We start from the raw sequence: 19,689 nt of genomic DNA, 5'->3' as shown, positions 1-19,689 counted from the left end.
CAGTTATAATGATTCATTTGGGCACACTTTAAACACCTCTCACTGAGAAAGTACACCCTGAAACACACTTCACATGCTATCACAATGAGCCTGTATCAGAGTCAGCATTTTTGACTGAGAGCAATTGTCCAAAATACAAAAAAAGGAGAACCAAGCCTCTGATTTGATCTCACGAAACTTCAAGCAAATCCATTGTCACTGAATTGTCGTCTTCTTTTATATAATTTTCTCTCTAGATTTCATGTTAACAATTTACAATTTACAGCTTAGTGAGTTCGATGACAATATAAGATTCAGAGGCTTTTTCAAAGATGCTTTGAGAAACACACAAATATGAGGTATTGAACCTGTGATCTTTTGGTTATCGGGCTTGTTCACATTGATCGTGACAACAGCATCCTGCACGGCTGCAGATTCACAGCAGTCCGGCATCATGCAGATTCCTTTTTAGGTTGGATTTCTTTGCATTTCAGTAAAAAAACAAGATGCATCGGGGGTCAAGGGACAGAATGGGGCCAATTTGCTTTGAATAAATGTTCATTTAATTTAAGAAAACAAGAATTATTTTCTAATAAAAGTTCCCATATTCAGAAATAGGTTGAGAATACAGTGGTAGTGAATAATTATATACAGTTAGGTGTTGTTTCAAGGTGGAATGAGGGGAAGTTTACCCCTGACCCTTCACCACCCCAAACTAAACTTAAATCTACCAGCTGTCTACTTTAAGTTTTTTCTTTTAACATTACCTGCCTATCAAAAGTGTTTTAAATCATAATTATTATCACTTGCCACGAACTGCAGTAAAGGGCAAAATGAAGCATTTCCATTATTTGTGATGATAAGGCCTATTATAAATCCTTGTCAGGCCACTATGAACATAACAGTCCTTTTGTTGTGGACAAAATGAAAGGTTATGGCGATTGAGAACGAAATTAAAGGTTATAAATGAAATTGAGTATTTCCTGCATGAGGACATTTAGAAGATTGAGATTGTAATCATTACTGTTGTGGCTGACAAAGAGTAAAATGGGTACGGGGTCTATTGTGTAAGCTTAATGAAAAAGTAAGGACTTGACATTGCAAAGGTTAGACTTATGGCAAGAGTGAAGGAGGGAAATGAAGGGGGGGTGTGGGTACAGATAGATGGATGGTATGAATGAAGGTGGAGGGGGAGGAGATGACAGAGAGATGGAAAAGGAAAATAGAACAGGGGGGGTTAGAGAGAGAGAGAGCTGGAGGTTCAGAGAGGGAGGGAGCTGCCTGGCAGCAAGACAAACCTGGCCAGGTTGATTTGAGAGGTCTCAGGAAGGTCGTTCATTTGACACAGTCGGCTGCCCCGTGCCAACCTTGACCGCTGGTTCATGCTCTCGCTCTCTGTCTCTCTATCTCCCTCTTTCTCTCTCTCTCTCTCTCTCAAGACGAAGCTCTGGCAAGATGCCTCTCTCCTCTCACACCTCCCTCCTTCTTCTCCTGTCATCTTTCCCTCCTCGCCTCTGACTGCGTCCTCCACTCTTCGCTCTAGTAAAGGAGAACGAGAATAAGTGGTTTGGAAATGCATACGTGTTGCATTTGCATGGGTATTAATTCAAGTAAAATGTCCCTGAAGAACACGTACAGCACAAGTTTAAGACTTATCTGTAAAAAACGATGTTTTTCTGCGCTCATTGTCCCCTCTGTCTATGTTGATCACACAGTGTTACATAACTGCAAGCTTGCTGTCTTCACCAAGCTTTAAGTAAGTATTGGAGGAAGGTGGTGTTTTTATGTTTAGAATCACATTATGGACGATAGGTGCCTCATTATTTTCGTTATGTGCAACATAAAAAAAAAAAAAATTAGCTCTGAACGCAACGCAACGCTCAAGATATTTTCAGTTCATGATCAGTCAAAGTGTCCGGGTATTCTGCCATGTTGTACTGGCTGTTTAAAGGGAATTCATCTCGTGATTCCAACAACTTTGATGGGAATATTTCTGTTATTTGCATTTCAGTACGATGAGCCCCCAAACTGACTGAGGAGATCCTCCTCCCTGCTCTTCTCCTGGCGTTGCAGAGCCTGTGTCAGGGAGGTTGGGTTCCTGGTTTAAAGCAATCGAAGGTTCTTTATTAAATGCTGTAGATAAGTGAGGCTTGCTCGCATTCTTCAGTGTGGTTCTTTTTATTTCCAAAAAACTATTTCCAAAATATTTACAGCTCTCAGCTCTACTTGTGCGATGGGGGAATCTGCGGGGGTCTGGTAATGTGTGTGTTTTGAAGCTCCTTTAGTTTCTGCTTGTTTTCTCTGGTCTCAGTGTCATTCTTCACAGGTGGTGCAAATAGGGCTTTGAAGTAAGTAATCCATATATCCACATCTTGAAGCAGTTGCTCTGAAGGTGTTTAGCAGAGGGAGTTCTAGCGATTCCACCAGGAGCTGGGTTGTATGGATTCTGGACTTGAACTCAGCTGTTTAAAGATATTGATTTGATTCGTCTTGTTGTCTGATGGTACATTTGGAGGATTTGGGAGGCTTGCAGTATCGGAGGTGTGCTAATTTATCGGCTGGATTTTTTTAATAGGAACGTTTTCTGCTGCCTTTCTCACAGCAAACATTTTGACTTGTCCAACGCAAGCCTGCCTCTTACCATTAATAACTGCTGCAGTAAATGTAGGTGTGCCTAAATGGAATAGACCCATTATTGATGCTAACAGCTTCACCAGTGCTGCAGCCATGTGTCTGTTGTGAAGGTCTGTCTTTGGAGTGTGACTTATCCAACATTAAACCTCTGGACGTGGTCATACAGAGAGGACAGACTGACTGAAAGCACTGAAAGAGACTGTCTCCATGTTTGTAATCTTGTAGTGCTGCTGCTCAGAGGTGAGCAAACCTTCCTAAGTGACAATTGACAAGATATAGACTCTGCTTTTCATTGTGTGCTGCTTTTTTTTTCTCTTAACAATCTGTAGCTTCTACAACAATATATATCCCTCTATCCCTTTATCCCCACTTTTGCTGTGTCCCCACCTGTGAAAGACTACATGGGAATCATGCTCTAATACACAGAACAGAAGAACAGAAGTCAATTTGAGATGGGAAAGGAGAGATGGAAGAAAACAGAGGAATAGAAAAGGGGGCAATTAAAGGAATATGAGGAAAGTGGATGAAGCAGAGGACAAGTGTCAAAGGGAAGGAAGGGACCATTCACAGAAGTGGGAAAGGAGGAGAGATAAAGGAGACATCAGAACAACAGGTGAGGGAAATGAGAGAGAGAGAAGGAAGTAAGGAGACAGAAGACTACAGTGGAGGTTGTTTAATCCTGAAATACCTGTTTGTCACATGGGATCGTGGGAGGACAGCAGAACATTCTGACACTCACACGGGTGTGTTTCCATGTCTTTGACAGGGAAAATACTGAGGAGGAGAAGAAGAATTTAAAAATACAGCGGAGAGGAAATGAGACTAAAGTTAGCTGTTCTATCAGATGTAACAGATGGATATAAATGGTACTTGTTTCTGAGGTCAGAGTCCACGATGCTCAAGTCTTTAAAGTTTTGAGAGTTCATGACACTTTGGCCTTTTTGGGGTCAAAAGTACATCCATTGTGCGATTCTGTGCACTTGTGTGTGTGTGTGAGTGTGAGTGTGTGTGTGTGTATTTTAATGTTTCTAGTCAACTGCACATCTGACATGCACTGAACCCTTAACCCCTAGCAGTGCAGATCCTTGGCTCAGGACCTGCATTGCTTGGCAGGCTACTCAGGAAACAGCAATGGTTTGTGTGTGTGTGTGTGTGTGTGTGTGAGTGTAATTGCTAGGTGTGTGGGAGAGGTGTGTGTAGTTTGCGTTGGTTTGGTTCGAGTTGGATTTTAGCCTTTAAAAAAACAGGCAAATCTTCCAAAACAAGCAGCCAAGCAAGGACACACTTGAAATAATAAAACATACGTCAACACGAAAACTGTTCTGCAACTTGTTTTGTAATGTGCACGCTGCGTGGAGGACATACTGCCAGGGAACCCTCGCCATCTAAACTGACACACCTCTGCAGTGTGCACCATTGAAAGCTATTATACGACATCTTATAATTGCAGTTCTGATAAATGCGATATTTGCATTTTTCTTTCAAGTGCACTCACTGAACTCCATCTGCATTGCTCCTGTTCGCCTCGTCCTGCCCCTCAGGCTCAATAAAACATCTCATTATTTGTCACGTGGAGAATCATCTGAGTGGGTCCAGTTTGGGGTCCAACACCAGAGCTTGGGAAACCAGTCTCTGTTGATCTTCCCAGACTCTATAGGCTAGCAGTTTTTACTTTTTTTTTAAAAGCAGGTGATGTGTTATATGTAATAGATTACATTCTGTACTGTATCTTCCCAGCCTTGCCTTGTTCACACTATAAATGCTTTTATGAGCCTCGGGCCTTGTACAGTATAAGTCTTTCATCTATAAGGCTTTCAGCTGTGTGTCAGCTCTGCCAATAAGACATGCCGTTTAAGACTTGGCAGCTAGTCTGCAGCCTCCACACTAAATGGTTTGCAGCTGACTTTTCCGCACAGTGGCTTTCAAACTTTTCAAAATGTTTTTGTTGCAGCCAAAACTGATTTTGTAGGGTAAGGTTACTGACCTGCAGTCCGGGCGTGTGTGTCAGTCACCCTGCCCCATGTCTGTGACTATGGAGCTTGATAGTATTCCACTGCACATAACTTTGGATGGAAATTTCTTTAAAGCAGTTGAAGGAACCATCTCTTGAACCGGGAGCAGACAGAGGCTTTTTACTGTAAAGGTGACAAGAGAATTTATTTTGTTGGGAATATCAAAAAGCTATTCAAATAATGTAATTGTCACATGGATTTCCTTCACTTTCCAAAAGCTGAGCCATAAATTACCACGTCAAGACATGCCTTTAGTTGCAGAGTTTGGTGAGTCGACTGCAAATTCAAAGTGTGTGCAAACAGCATGACTTATTGTGAGAGAGGAAGATACATGTGTGAGTGCTTGTGTGTTTATCAGCAGCGGTGGAACCTGCCATGACAGACATTCCTTTCTACCCATCATGGCTTAATAATCACATAGACTTGCACACACACACACCTTGTATTTTAACAAGATAGGCCTGCTGTGCTTGTTCTCTGTAAAATCGACAACTAATATCAGGAAGGGAAGTTATAATAAACATAATGGAGGTTATTGTTTTGTGTGTGTGTGTGTGTGTGTGTGTGTGTGTGTGTGTGTGTGTGTGTGGGAGAGAAAGAGAGAAAAGGAAGAGAGCAAGTAAGGGAAGGCTGCATTTTAATTATTTACAGCTGAGCAACTGAAACCTCTCCCCCTCTCTCTCTCTGCCCCCCCTCTCAGTCTACCCTATAATCCAGAGTTAAGTTATAAACACAGTTAAAGTTTCCATCTCTCTCTCTCATCCTGGGTGGCCGAACAGTGCGTGTTTGTGCGCGTCTGTCTGCATGTGTGTGCTCACTTCTTGTTTGTCTATCTGCCTCTCTGCGGTTGAATGTCTGTAAGCGTCTGTAGTTTTCTGGCCACACTGTGACCTTTCATGGCCCAAATTGTGTTTATTTCGTCTTACAGAATTGTAGAATCTGACCATGTTTGCATAGCATAGGTGTCTTCGGCGGAAAAATGCGCTGCTGATACAAATTCAGGTCTTGTAAATGTGATGAAGACATGGAGATGATTAGTCTGTAAGGCTCCTTTCAAAGAAGGCTCATGTTCGAAAGTGTTGTAACAGTTATAATGTGATGCTTTATTGATCCCTATAGTCATATTCTGTTTTTATTGAGGTCAGGGGTCATGCTTAGCTACAGAACAGCACCATCGCAGCACGGAATAATAATATAACCCTTCACTGCCTCACTGCTGCGCAACAACATTATCTCTGCACGGTTAATAAATAATTGGGATTGAGTTTTGATTTTGCTCTCGTGCTCTGATCCCAAGTATGGTGTTTTTCATTCAAGCTCATGATTAAATAATATTCAATAATGTTGACTCCAACTGGAGACTAGAAGACTTGTGGTGTCACTGATGCTTATGACATGCAAAACTACCTATAGTGCAGTTTTCAGGACGATGGCAGAATTTTTAAAAGTTGATTTTGTGTCTTTTAGCCATCAAGCCAACAACATCCTTTTGTTCTGGCTTTTAAGATACTGTAATCAGAAGTAAATAGCCTTTGCTAGCAGTTTTGCAACATATGCATTTTTCTGTTGAAGTGACAATGCATTTGCCATTGGATCACAGTCACGATGCTTCCCACGTTCAGCTGGGCTACTGTAGGCAAAGCTGAGAGACTTTGATATTTGTGCAGACCAGAGCTCAGCATAAAACAGTGGGGCTGCACAGTTTTATGGGGTCTCTGGATTGTTAGCTCTGCTCAGTTTGAAATAAAGCAGCCATCGCTGCAAACCCGTTGCCTTCTGCTGTGTTATATGATGGGAGGGATGGATGGGTGGGTGGGTGGGGGTGGGGGTGTCCACACTGCACCTGGGCAGGCTAGAGACCCTGCATGACCTCATGTTTGTAGGGAAACCGTTTTCAGTTGCTGCAACTTGAAAAGTGAGCTTAAAACGGTAACCCTCTCTCCCAGCATGTTTTAAAAATGCTAAGTGATGGGGGGGGGGGGGGCTCAGGGGACACGGGGGGAGACGCCGCCGCTTCTGAGCAGCCACTGCAGCGCTCTGTTTCGCCGCTGGAAGGACAGGGAGTCTGGTGGAGCTTTGATGTGCACGCAGCTCGGCTAGCGCCTCCACTATGAGGGCCTCTCTGGTGTGTGCGGGAGGCTGCGTGTGTGCAAACAGTGGGTGTGCTGTCGCCATCATTTGTAGGTTATTCCCACTTTGTTCCGGAATTCTGGGTTGAAATTGGTCACAGGCGGGCAGCTCTTACAAAACTATCTTAAAGGTTAAAATGGAAGAAAAAAGACATCTAATATGAACATTTTTAATCGGTGTGTGTTGCAGAGAGTTGATATGTGCATAGGCGGTTTTGTTATATAATCTTCACATGAGTAAAATTAGCTAGAGCTGTGAAGGAAAGCTCAACCGGACAGAGTGAAAGTGGGAAGTAGAGAGCGAAAGAGAGATGCAGCGGGATGGTATGCGAAACTGCTGACACCACTCGTTGGCTGTCGAGTATATAGAGAGTCTCTATATGATCTGTGGGTGGCCTAAAACACTTTTTGCGAGAGACGTGAGGGTAGTTTGAGCTTGTTCTGTGGAAAGTGAGACCAGCCAATCCTCTCAAGTCTTACATCAACATCAGGATGTTATTGATGTGCTCTATTTTAAGGTGAGAGCTTTGAGAGTCTCTCTCCCCCCCGTCTCTCTCTCTCTCTCTCTCTCTCTCTCTTGCTCGGTCTGTGAATGCTTTAAGCAGTCCTCTCACTGCACAACTATGTGAAAAAAATAAGCTGGCTTGGCGAACTTTCCCTAAAGTTAATGATTTAGAAGAGGTGTTGGCAGACTAAATTATCACCTTCTGAAAGGACCCATTGAGATCCCATATGAGAACCACACATATCTGCAGCAAAGCTCAACTCGGCCAAGAAAGATTTAGCCAAGGCCCACCCAAATCCAAAAAAAGTCTGTTCGAAACTGTAATGAACCATGGCTGTTTAGCTCTTCGTCAATCCAAACCTGGAAAAAAAAAGTGCTAAGAATATGTGAATAAAATATGGGTCATGGCCTAATTTAAGCCCTGGAACACAGCTAAGTCTGCAGAGGTGTTTAAAGCTGTTGTGCTAAGACTATCAGATTATATTAGATCAAATATGCCTGAATGATAAAAGCTTAAGAAAAGACACCTTTTTTTTTTTAAAGTGATGAATTGCATAAAGGCTCTCTTTCAAGGTGTTACTTCCTTAAGCACTTTTTCTGCTCGGGTGGATTCAGGTGTGCGCAGGTTAACCATGCAGACCTTAAATCACTTAACTGATGTATTAGATGATTCGACTTCTGAGGCTTTCCGTACGTGCACCTCTTTTGCCAATCCTCCCGTATGAAAATCATGAGATGAAAAGTCCCCCAGATGAAAGAGCAGAAAGTGAGCCAGCGTAATATGACAGCTAAATTGACGACATTGGGCAGACTAAGCTGACTGTTCTGAAGGTCTAATGAAAGGTTTCTTTGAGAGGCCGTGTCAGCAGGTGAATGGGGGTGAAATATGCTGGCTCCCTCCCTCCTCCCTCCGTCTCCCCACCTGTCTTCTGCTCCCCTATCTCTTTCTCCTCGCTCTAGCTCTTTCTCTGGCCTGAAAAGAAAGCCTGTGTCTGCCTTGACCGCCAGAGTTATTATCGGCTCCAGTGGTGGTCTGAGGCCTGTGTGTGTGTGGGTGACTGGGGGTCACAAACACTCATCAAAGCTCTTATCTATACCATGCACAGTGTTGCTTTCGAGCAGTAATGTAGCTTAGGGACCGTACTGCCATACTGTGTGTATAGAAATGTATCAGCTAACTGGATTTGATATGAGTGGAGGTCAAACGTACCCTATTTTAGCACATTTTTCACTTTGTCTATCTCTCTCTCTCTATCTGTGTGTCTGTTTGTCAGGCTGTCTGTCTGTTCGCCTGTGTGAGTGTGTGTGTAACAGTGTGTGTGTGTATCTGTGCTAACAGAGGGAGTTATTCCGCTACAGCTACCAGCTACCTTTGATGGACCTTCTTGATTTATAGCAACATTAAAAGGCTGTTGCCGGCGTTTGCATTTTTATTTTATGTTTCCTCTTCCTTGCATGAAGAGACGCTGTGACTTATTAGTGCGACAGATTCTGCAGAGGACAGTGTTTTGGTGTGTGTGTGTGTGTGTGTGTGTGTGGAGGGGTGGGTGGGTGGGTGTGTAGGGGGCGGATCCGTGAGGCTGCAGTCTGTGCTGCATGCATTTCAATGATTAGATTTCAAATCTCACATCATACTTTGATGGAAAGTTCTCTGCTTTGTCAGAGAAAAAAAATGGTTCTGCTGATTTACAAATTGCTTGGGAGAGCAAAATTAATGCGATTTTAATTTACTCAAAATGCATTTTAAAACTTTTGGCCACACCGAACAGAACCGAGAGGGAATTAAACAAACTCACACTGAGACAGATTAATGACAGCTGAAAACACTTCTGCAATGCATCAGTGGTTTGATTGACTTTGACACTTCTGTTAGAATCAAATTCCACGCTTGTCCAAGGACACATGCTTTCGCATGATCTCTTTTTTTTCTCTCTCTCCATATGTCTCAATGAACCTGCTGTTCGCTGTTCAGACTGCATCTTAAAACAAAAATGGAACCTGACACCACCTTGCATTGGGTCCCTGGGCTAGCGAGAGACAATATGTTGTTCTAATATGCTAATTTCGCATTAAGAATTCAGTGAAAATGAGCGCGCGAGATGATCACACCATTAAAAGTTAGCATTAGCGGCGTAGTATGTTAATCAGGCCAGATGGGACCATTCTGTTTGTGTAAATTAACTCACTCCACTTCTTTGTCGTAAGACCTGGAAGGATAATTCTTGACAGGCCTTTGAGATCGTTTTCACTAGAGATACATTATATTTGTATCAAATATATGGGCTGAACCGTCGGTGTTGAAGTATGCAACTTGAAATAAAACCCACCCTGTCCTGTACTGTGAGCATGAGCCTGTGATCTGCAGTGCGTCCAGGAGTTATTGTATGATGCAGTTCTGTAATTTACTCTTTTCTACTACCCTTGACCTGCTTTGCCCTTCCCGTTACCTGCATGTGCATGGCCATAAGATCGTAACGTTTACTGCTGATCCACATAGTGGTCATTACTGTGATGAAATCCTCCCTTGCTGCTGTTGAGTTTGCTCAAATATAATCATGTCACGCCGACTCCGTCTCCTAGAAATTACATTTATGCAAATTTGTGACCCTACCACATGCTGGTGAGAAGAGAAACTGTGTGTGTGTGTTTTTTTAACAATGCATTTGTCAGGAGGTGGTAGAGGTGGACAGCAGACATGCAAAAATCAGGACTTTGACACCAGAGACAGGGGTTCACTTCCAGAGTCATGCCTGTGGTTTATGCAACAAATGCACTTCGATTAGAGTGAGTCAAAATTTGCGGTTTTGGGTCAATCCCTATGAAGTAAACACATTATGTTTCCCTCACCAACCAAGATCTGTGAGTGCCTAAACATTTAAACGTTAAAAAAAGTTTCAGAATGTTTTAGTCAATACATCGCCAGTGTGGATAGGAGTCATTAATGAACACTTCCTCATTGGGCTGATTGGACTGAAATTTGGGTGTCATTAAACGTATTAGCTGTTGCAGATTAGTTGTATGTAACATCATTTCTTGGAGACGGGTTGCACACACATGCAACTTCCAAGCTGAGTTCTCAGTCGAATGTGCGTTTGTGTACTTTCCCATAAGTTATGGGTCAACCTTTCCTTTGGCTCTTTTGCTACCTGTCAGCAGTCCATTTGAGTCGTGCACGTGATTTGTTGTCCCGCCTCGTAATTTCAATGCCGTGACTGAGATGCCGTCTGTGTATACAGTCTGGCTATAATTAATGAAGGAGTCGTGGTATCCATGGTGATCTCCTTCGTTGTGGTGATCGTACAGTGTAATTATCTTTAGCTCTTTGGCCCTTTTGATGAGAATTCAGATTTTTGATGATTATCTGAATTTATATCCTCGTATTTCACTTCAGCTGTACTTTTTAAACTGAAAGCCTCTTTGTGCTGTTGTGAATTACACTTATTACACGCCTGCTTTCGTCCCCTGTAAATCTTCCACAAATAACATGATGCTTTTTCACGTCAGTCGTGCTTTTAACTTCTGATCACGATGCCAGTTACTGTGCCACACATGTGAATTCCTGATTTGCGAAACACTGGGGTTATTCTAGCAGAAAATGGACTCTATTACACTTTTTTTTCTTATAGCAGTGGTGATCATTTCTAATTATGTTACCCTACCACTCATGGATAAATGCAGGGAAAACAGTTGTCTGCACTATAAACTGTTGGATAGCAGCAGACTCCCCCTGTTCAAATCCATTATTTTTATCCCCTGAATACTGTCATTATCCTAACAACACTGAACAAACTGTCTCTCACACAACCCAGCATCCTTCTTTAGCCAAAATCAGTATTAGTTTTCCACCACTGTCCCCGGGCATGTACTGGCTCTCTGACTCCATAATCCAGGGCATATTCTGAGATCCTTAACCCAGCAGCAAGCTTTGTTTTTGGGCTTTAGTCCAGCTCTGCTCTTGGGAGGTCCAACAGCTCCTCCAAACCCCCTCCAGTAATTTTTTTGGCGTGAAGGTTTTTTTTATTTTCAATCACGCTGTCCCAATCCCCAGGACAATTAGAGGTCGTCACAGAGCAGTTTATAGAAAGTGCAGAGCAACAGAATGTTGTTTTGGAAAGTTGTAATGGTCCCTTGTGTGAGTCAATAGGCTTGGAAAGCAACGTTGAAAGAAAAAAAAAAGACTTGTGCTAAACCAGAAATAGGTTGCTTATCATTTAATAATTTTTACTTACCGGAAAATCTTGTTTATCCAATTCCCTCAGGAGCCGAGGTTGTCCAAGAAAATTAAATGTTCTGCATGAAGATTCATTGAAATTCCTCACCAGATCTTATTCAAGCTCCAAATTTGAATAGAATATATTTTTGTCTTCCCAGTGCTCAGGCTCATTATCTCGATCCAATTCACAAGTAAAATCAGAGAGCTGAGGTTTCGACACACAGGTTGTACAGTATCCCACGCTGCTAATGAGTCTTTACCACCTGTCGCAGTGATGCTTGTAATGTCGAATGTTTGTTGAGGAAACAGCTCATTGTCTGTCCTGGTACAGCCAGTTCAACCTCCCATTCTTCCTGTGTGCGAACATTTTCCCTTCATTTTACACTGAATATGCGTGTAAGACCAGCAAATTCAGAGACGGACCGTTCATTTGACATTATTGTATTAAAATGAGCCAACGTTGCTTAGCAGTCATCAGAGTCTTTGAGTTTTTGCACTCATTCACCTTTCATCTGAACATGTGACTCCTGCAACCCAACTAAACAGCTCTCTCTCTCTCTCTCTCTCTCTCTCTCTCTCTGCCATTATCTAGTCAGCATGAGGTCACTGTCTGATCCAAGCCAAATGATGTCATTTCCTTCATAAACAAGTCCAGCTTCCTCTCAAGGGTCCATATCAGCTGAGCTTATCCTGTGAGGGCCCCAGTGGGACTTGAGTTCATTTTAGAGTGTCCTTCCCTCCCCCAACATACAGCTAAACTCTGCATTACTAGTTTATTCATTTCGCACAGCTGCATGAAACTATATTTGCTGCTTACTCTGCACCAGACTGTGTTTAGTTCCACAGTGTTTGACACACAATAAGAATAGCCTACTAGTGTGCTGCAGAACCACAAAAGACCAGTTTGGTGAGTCAGATGTTATCCCACAATCATCCCTGTATGTATGCAGAGTCTGCTTCAGTTACCCTGACTCACAGCGCAGATTAACTGAGTGAAAGCATGTGATTTTTCACTGGGCTGTTGGTGAAGCAGTGTTTTGGCTTGTACAGCAACGTGGACCAAGTGTGCAACCACAACATACACTGGTGTCAAACAACTCTCAGGCACCAAAGTATGCAGTATTCAACAGCCTGGCTGTTAAAAAGGCCATGCACTCCTGCAGGTTTATTCAAGTGCAGCTCGTCGTTCTGTAAATCAGCAAGGTAAAAGGAATGACTATGAAATGATTTTCAGAGGTTTTTATGGAGTGAGGCACAGCTGTAGCCTGCCTGCAACAACATGGGCTGGGTTCCTGTAGTCAGCCAAGGTAATCACAGCCTAGATGAGCTTTAAAGCTGATGGCTGCTGGTGGGGAAAAATGGAACCTGTTTTCTTTGCCAAACCCCCTCCTCACCCTGTTTCTCAGGGATAGGTTGATATGGGTTAGGAGTTTAAAACTGCTACACACCCATGTGTTTTAACAGTTCTCCACCACATGTGTTATCAGCTGAGCCATGAATGTGGGAAAGCCCCGCAGGCAGAGTGACATCATGCCCTGTGTAAAACTAGATATAGTTTAACACACAAGGGTGTAACTGGGAAAACGTAGGAAATGGGAGAGATTGTCGAAAACAACTGAAACCAGTGGAAACAAACACAGATAAAGATGCCCGCTAACTGTTCAGGCTTGACTCTCAGTTTTGGCTTTTTTGTGCACCATTTGCAAAGGTGCAAACCTGCACTACATCTGGCGGTTTCACCTGTTATAGATCAAATCGGGGGTGACAGCTCCAATCTCTGAATCACACTGTAGGTTAGATTTGAATTCCGGTAGGGGCTTTGAAGCGCTCAGGCTTGCAACAGTAGCATAAAAGTAATGTTGACATTCTGGCCTGTATTGATGTGTTTTACTGTGACGTGGCTAAAGAAATTGATTTTTTTTTGCTTCAAATTGATTTTTGCATGTGCTGGCCATTTAAAAGCTCCGGCAGAGTCAGCTGTTTAGTGCTGAAATGTTTTAACAGTTAAAGCTTCTCTGCATGTGTTATCAGTTTAACCATAATGAGCAAGAAGCCCAGTGGCGGAGTGACATAATTTATAGTTTAGAACTAACACACTGGGGTGGAACTGGAAAATAGCAGGGAATCTTTGGAAATAGGCGGAAATTAAGAAAGATTGAAAGCAATGGAAACAATGATGGCTGCAGTTTGTCTGAAGCAGGGGTTGATGACGATGCGCAGTTCATTTGAAACTTGAGCATGTTGAAGTAATCGCTTTTGACGAGTGTATAAACAGTGAGCACAGCGTCTCATCAGCGCTGAGTAGGGCAGTAGAGGATGGACGGCCTCTTCAGCACTGGAGCCTACAGTTAAGACTCCTCAGAAAGATGTGTTCTCTTGTCAGAAAAAAAGCCCAGCCGAATGATTTCAGTTGTATGACTTTCTTCCAACATATCAACTCACAATTGAGAGAACGAAAAAAAGTGGGACCTCATTGCATTGTAAGACTAACACATAATGTTTGAACTCCAAGTAAAAATAATTCCCCCTCCACTTTATGGTGCATTAATGATATTAATATTAATAGAGACATCACTGAGGACAGTAGGAGTGCTAGTGCCTCCTCCACTCAATGAGGGCTTTTTGATTAAAAGAGGTAAAGAGTGCTGGTTCTTCCTCTGCAGCGCTACCGAGAGAGAAGTGGCAAACGGCTTAAACAAAAAAAAGGGAAAAGGCTTTAGGGAAGATTACATCATCATTGTCATCATCACCACCATGACCACCACGCTGACCAGCACCATCATCATCACCACCGCTCTAAACCACCACCACCATCATCATCATCTTCCAGAGCTCAGCACACTAGTGTATTAACTCTGAGATTTAAAGCCCTGCTGGAAAGATGACATCACCCCCCCACCCCTCACCCCCCCTTATAACTCTCCAGGGTACAACTGACAGAGCCGAGGAGCAGGGAGGTAGTTTTGTAAATGATGTGATGTGTTGGCATCTTTGCAGGATTGTCAGCTGCTTTGCCTTCTACATCGCACAGAAAAGGCCCTGTAGGAAAGTTGACATCATTCTCATGCTGCAGAACAATAACTGGCATCTCTAATCCTCTGACATAAAATTGACATATGTCTGGGAGAGGGGAAATATATGACAACAATGGAAATCGTTGGCCCTGCTGCAGGAATTGTCAGCTGTTTGGCGTTCTGGAAATAAATGGATTGGGATTGAAGTGTTTCAGCAGCGCAGAAGACTTGCCAGAGACACAGTCCATGAACTGTGACTGTAAGGGTTCAAACCTTCCTCGTGAATTGCTGTCATACATCTCTGTGCGATGTTCCAAGCGTATCTACACTGTAATGTCTAAAATCGGTTAATAACCCTCTGGAGTGTGACTCCAGTCTGCCCCCCTGGCTAAATGACATAATTCCCAGACATTGGGAGCGTAATGCAAAACTTGAAACTGATATAGAAATGGGGAAATGAGAAGGTTGAAGGCGTTTGAAAAATCCTAACTACACTGGAGAGCTCAAGGTTAAAAACCTAAAACCCATCTTGTTTGGATCTTAGCGCAGAGCACTGTTCCTCCTCCACCCTCCAAATGGTTTTGATTCTTGGAAGTAAATTAGCGAAACTTGGAAGCAGGGATTCATCTGCCATAAGCGCTTGAGGGAATCATTCGGCTGTGTTAAACTAAAACCAAAAGTGCTACAGGCAAAATGGATTAAATTCCACTGGCTGGGGTAATGCTAACTGATTTAAATAGTTGTGTGTAGAACTGCTCTGGTGGATTAGCACCCTGAAAGTGACAGCATGGTGGGAAATGATGACCACAGCGCCAGAAAGGTGTGTGTTTGTTAGCTGTCAGCGGTTTCCTAAGGAGAGAGCAAGTGTGTGTGTGTGTGTGTGTGTGTGTGTGTGTGTGTGTGCGCGCGTGTGTTTGTGTGGTAGATGATGTGCCACAGAAAAAATGCCAAATGCTCAAAATGCCAGAGACACACTCATGCATGCGCACACACAACTACTGTATAGCAAAGTGGTGTGTTTTCACAGAGAGCTGCCAGCTGGGTGATGTCATCTTGCCTAAATTTGCAATATGCATCAGCTAACAGGTCAGTGTGTGGTTTTTGTGAGTGTGTGCACGTGCATATTGCTACCACAGTGACTCTCCATGCCTGTCACTTTTATTGGTTTTATACAAGCAATTTTAATGAGAAAATACAAAATGTGCCTCCCATCTGAGTCATATATACAGTACATACAGCATGGGCAGTATACTGAACATGTGTGAGTGTCATTTTAAACCACTTACAAACACCCACTGTATTAGGCTCATAACTGCAGTTCCTCTAATGACCACTAGATGCTCATTCTAAGAAAAGTGGCTGAGAGGGTTCCCTGCTTCTGTCTTGATATACAAAATCAATGTTTTCCAAAAAACATTACAGTCTCAATACCACATTTTAATTCTAATGTTTGTCTTGGAAGGAAATTAGTTTAAAAAAATTATAAATAATATATAAAATAAATATATTATGGCTTAAAAAGAGGTATGATTGGAAGCTTGACTGACAAAGAGTCTTTTAATTATCTTATTTATGCAACTTTGGCTTTGGATCAACACTCAAATGCTGATTGTATTCAAATTATTTGAATCATGCATGTTGGCTTTATGGGTTGGTTTGTTTGAGAACATTCTTGCTTCTTGATCTGGTCATGACCAAGTCTGCTGATGAACACGTTGAACTCCACAGAGGTCACAGATCATAGGAGGATGACTTTGTTTTCATGGTCATTTTGTTCCTGGCCTGCTGTTTAATATGCCATACTACACTAACCCATTACTGTTAACATTATCAAACAGCCATCTAGATCCTCTGTCTGCATGCACTGCCTCTCTGTCAGGCATGTGTGGTATTGGGTGGCCACATTTATCATCAAATTCATTTGAATCAACATTTCACAAGCATACCAAATGGCTCAGGACTTAGTTTTGTTCGGCAGGGTCATCCGGTAGGTTCTCACATAAACAGGAAGAAGGATGAGTAACTCTTTTCATTGTTGGGACCTCTGGATATTCCTAACCCCATGTAAGGACCTGCGGGCATTAAAAATCTGAATCACTGATATAAAATGACTCACTCAGATACAGAGCAGAGAGCTATAGTAATGAGAACAGTTAGGCATTCACATTATGTAGATTACCACATGCTGTGAGGTTGACTCAGTCCTCTATGGGGTGATGGCGTCACTGTCTGAATATTGATCTATAGCCTCAAGTGCTCTGTGTACCTCACTCTCTTTAGATGTGTCCTTGGGCACAATGAGACTTGGTCTCTGACTCACGTGAGTCATGCTGATGTTTATAGAAGAAACATGCTGTATTGTGTTTGAATCAATGAGGAAAGGAGTCTGCCAGCTGAATCATTAGGGTTATACACACCACGTGACCGAGGTCCATAAAGATCCGAAAACATGATCACTCTGTAGGATCTTATAGTCACAGGGTTGTGTAATTAGTCAGTAAAATTGATGAGTCCCTGTATGGTAAGTGGAAAAGGATCTATCTGACTACTGCATGTCTGGTGCTCTCACATGGGGATGTGAAGGTATCCTAAATGACAAAGCTATAGCGGATTACCACACACACACACACACACACACACACACACACACACACACACACACACACACACACACACACAGCTGAACTTGTCTTCCTTCCTGTGGAATGACAATGCTTCCTTGTTTATCCAGTTGCCATAAAAACACAATCAGCCACAAGTCAACACTGACTGACTCCAAACAAGCTGGATTATTGCTCTAATTAAGCTTTAATAAGCCCTTATTAAACGGCCGCAGGCCTCGTTAGGCGGTTCATTAAGTCATTTCATCCCTTTATTCCTTCATTAAGTCTCTTTTCTTCTCTCTTTTCTTCTCAGGGAGTGTGGGAGTGGTGAGGTCTGGGAGATCACGACCTTAATTCTCTCCAAGACAGACGGTTTAATTAACACTGGAGGAATCCTAACTGGCTCCAGACCTCTGCAATGGGAATGTACAGGGGAATTGGATTGCCAAGGTAAGGCACTAAGCTAATGTGTTTTTTTACTGGCAATACACACTAATAACCTTTTAAATTACTGCTACTCTGCTCCCTGTATTTATGATGTAATTAGATGGTAATATTGGATCCATAAAAACATACAAAAACTATGAATATATATATAATTTTGCAGTGTTTTAGAGAAATGCCTGATAATGAACAACATGGTTTAATTAAATGTGAGCATATGTTTTATTACTTTATTCACCAGGCCCCAGCATGAGAAATAAGGAGTAAATGTAGAAATACATTGCAAGCCAGAGAGCTAGTGTATATACCTGACTGGACAATATCAAATTATTCAAACTGAGAGAAAAAAGACTGCATATCTGTTGCAGTTTTCCCTCTACCTTCCTCCCCTTCATTATGCACACAACTGCGTGCAGGTTTCCCACAGTCAACGCTGACATTTTAGCTGCAGCCGTTCTCAAAAAGTTCAAAATGACGCTGTCACACCACTTGTGTGTAAGCTGTTTACAGTTAGAAACAGGAGAAGTTGACCTATTAATTTCATAAACCCGCAAAACCAAATCTGACTGTGAAAGTGAAGAGGACGGAACATTTACCACAGTTTGAGAGCAGCCCGAAGTGGCTAACCAGAAAACAGAAAAAAAAAAAAATCAAAATGTTTTTGAAAAAAAAAAAAAACATCCACAACCTCATTGACTTTTTTTCACATAAAATGTGAAGTTAATGCTGAACACATTTTAAAGGTTTGAGCTTTATGCTATTTCACGTCCAACACTGGTGGCATTTTGTGAAGCTGTTTTATTGGTTTACACTTTGCAGTGACCTTTCACCTGTTACGTCCCAATGCAGTATCCTCTTTAAACAGAAAGTAGCCTGTGTCAGTCTCGGGATGCATCATGTTTTAAAATACAACTTAATGGGGATGTGGAATACACTGTTCATATATCTGATAAACATTCACTATAAACCTGTTGAATAAAAAGACAAGACGAGGGCAACAAGATGCATAGACACACACACACACATATCCTGCAAACCAGCTTGAAAAATAATAACTTAAAAGACCAAAACTGCCGCTTTGAACAGCACACTGCTGAATGTTCACCCTAAAGCTCAAGAGTTAAAGATTACAGTTAGTGACACCTGCGTGTTTTAGTGTCTGCTGTGTCGGGGGATTTCCAAATCTTTGTGGAATATTCAGAGGTGAACTTTGCACGCACAGAGCTTTTTCCCGTCGCACATGCCAATAAACAGCACCTGAGAGACTGTTTGCTGTGAGCAGTGAAGAAAGTTACACCCCAGGCAATCTTAAGGGGAACAGGTGTCTCACTTCTTACAACGTAACGCAGTTTATTATTGCATAAGAGTCAGTATGAATTTATGAACACAGATAGCTCTCGCTCCCAGAAGTGAAAACAAGAAACAACGACAGGTAAAGAAAGCAGAGATGAGGACGTTGTGCCGGCTGTGGGTGCAGGTGTGTATGGAGACAGACAGTGATAAAATACCGAACCAGTAACACATGGAGACTGGGCCAAATTTAGCTATATATTTTAGATTGAAGGAGGTGTGCATGCGTGATAGAGCCAAAGAAATGGAGATAACGCGTGTGTGTCTACGCACGAGCATGCGTTTGCATGTTTATTAGCGGTTTGGATCCTGCTGAGGTGACAGATGTTCATGGCAGAGGTAGGCAGAGATGAGATGCAGTCCAAATTAATCTGTGTGTGTGTGTGTGTGTGTGTGTGTGTGTGTGTGAGGGGGAGTATTTTTCCCCATGGAAGTCAGAAAAGCTGTCCTTCACCTGTCTGTGTTGTCTTCACAGCATTGTGTACATGTGTGTATGTGTGTGTGTGTACTGTATGCTGGCATGATTTACTGCAAGCAGGTAAGACTTCCACCTTCAGCCATAAAATGATTGAATTTCCTGAAGCTTCAGCAGATGTCCAAACCCCAGGATTCACCCTCTGCCTCCTCTATCTTTTTGCTCTCTTCCTGTCTGTCTTTGTTGTTTTCGAATCCTATGAGCTCCCATTTCCCTTTTATATTCTCCCTGTCCTCCTTCACTCTTTGTCTAATTTATTTTCAACATATATATGTACATATATACATACGCACACACAGCCCTACTCAACCTACATATACAGAGACACAGC

The 19,689-nt window shown here is 42.4% G+C and overlaps 1 long non-coding RNA gene across 2 annotated transcripts in view; it reads left to right on the top strand.

Moving 5' to 3' along the window:
- Positions 1-19,689, top strand: part of LOC121609911 — a 93,973-nt gene that overhangs the window by 30,007 nt on the left and 44,277 nt on the right. For both annotated transcript variants that reach the window (XR_006007023.1, XR_006007022.1), the window contains one exon: positions 17,403-17,539. This is a non-coding gene — a long non-coding RNA (uncharacterized LOC121609911). The remainder of the gene's footprint in view (positions 1-17,402; positions 17,540-19,689) is intronic.

This window comes from Chelmon rostratus, chromosome 8, assembly GCF_017976325.1.
Source record: "Chelmon rostratus isolate fCheRos1 chromosome 8, fCheRos1.pri, whole genome shotgun sequence".
Taxonomy (NCBI): Eukaryota; Metazoa; Chordata; class Actinopteri; order Chaetodontiformes; family Chaetodontidae; genus Chelmon; species Chelmon rostratus.
The sequence above is the reverse complement of the archived record's forward strand: the minus strand, read 5'-3'. Positions and strand labels throughout refer to the sequence as shown.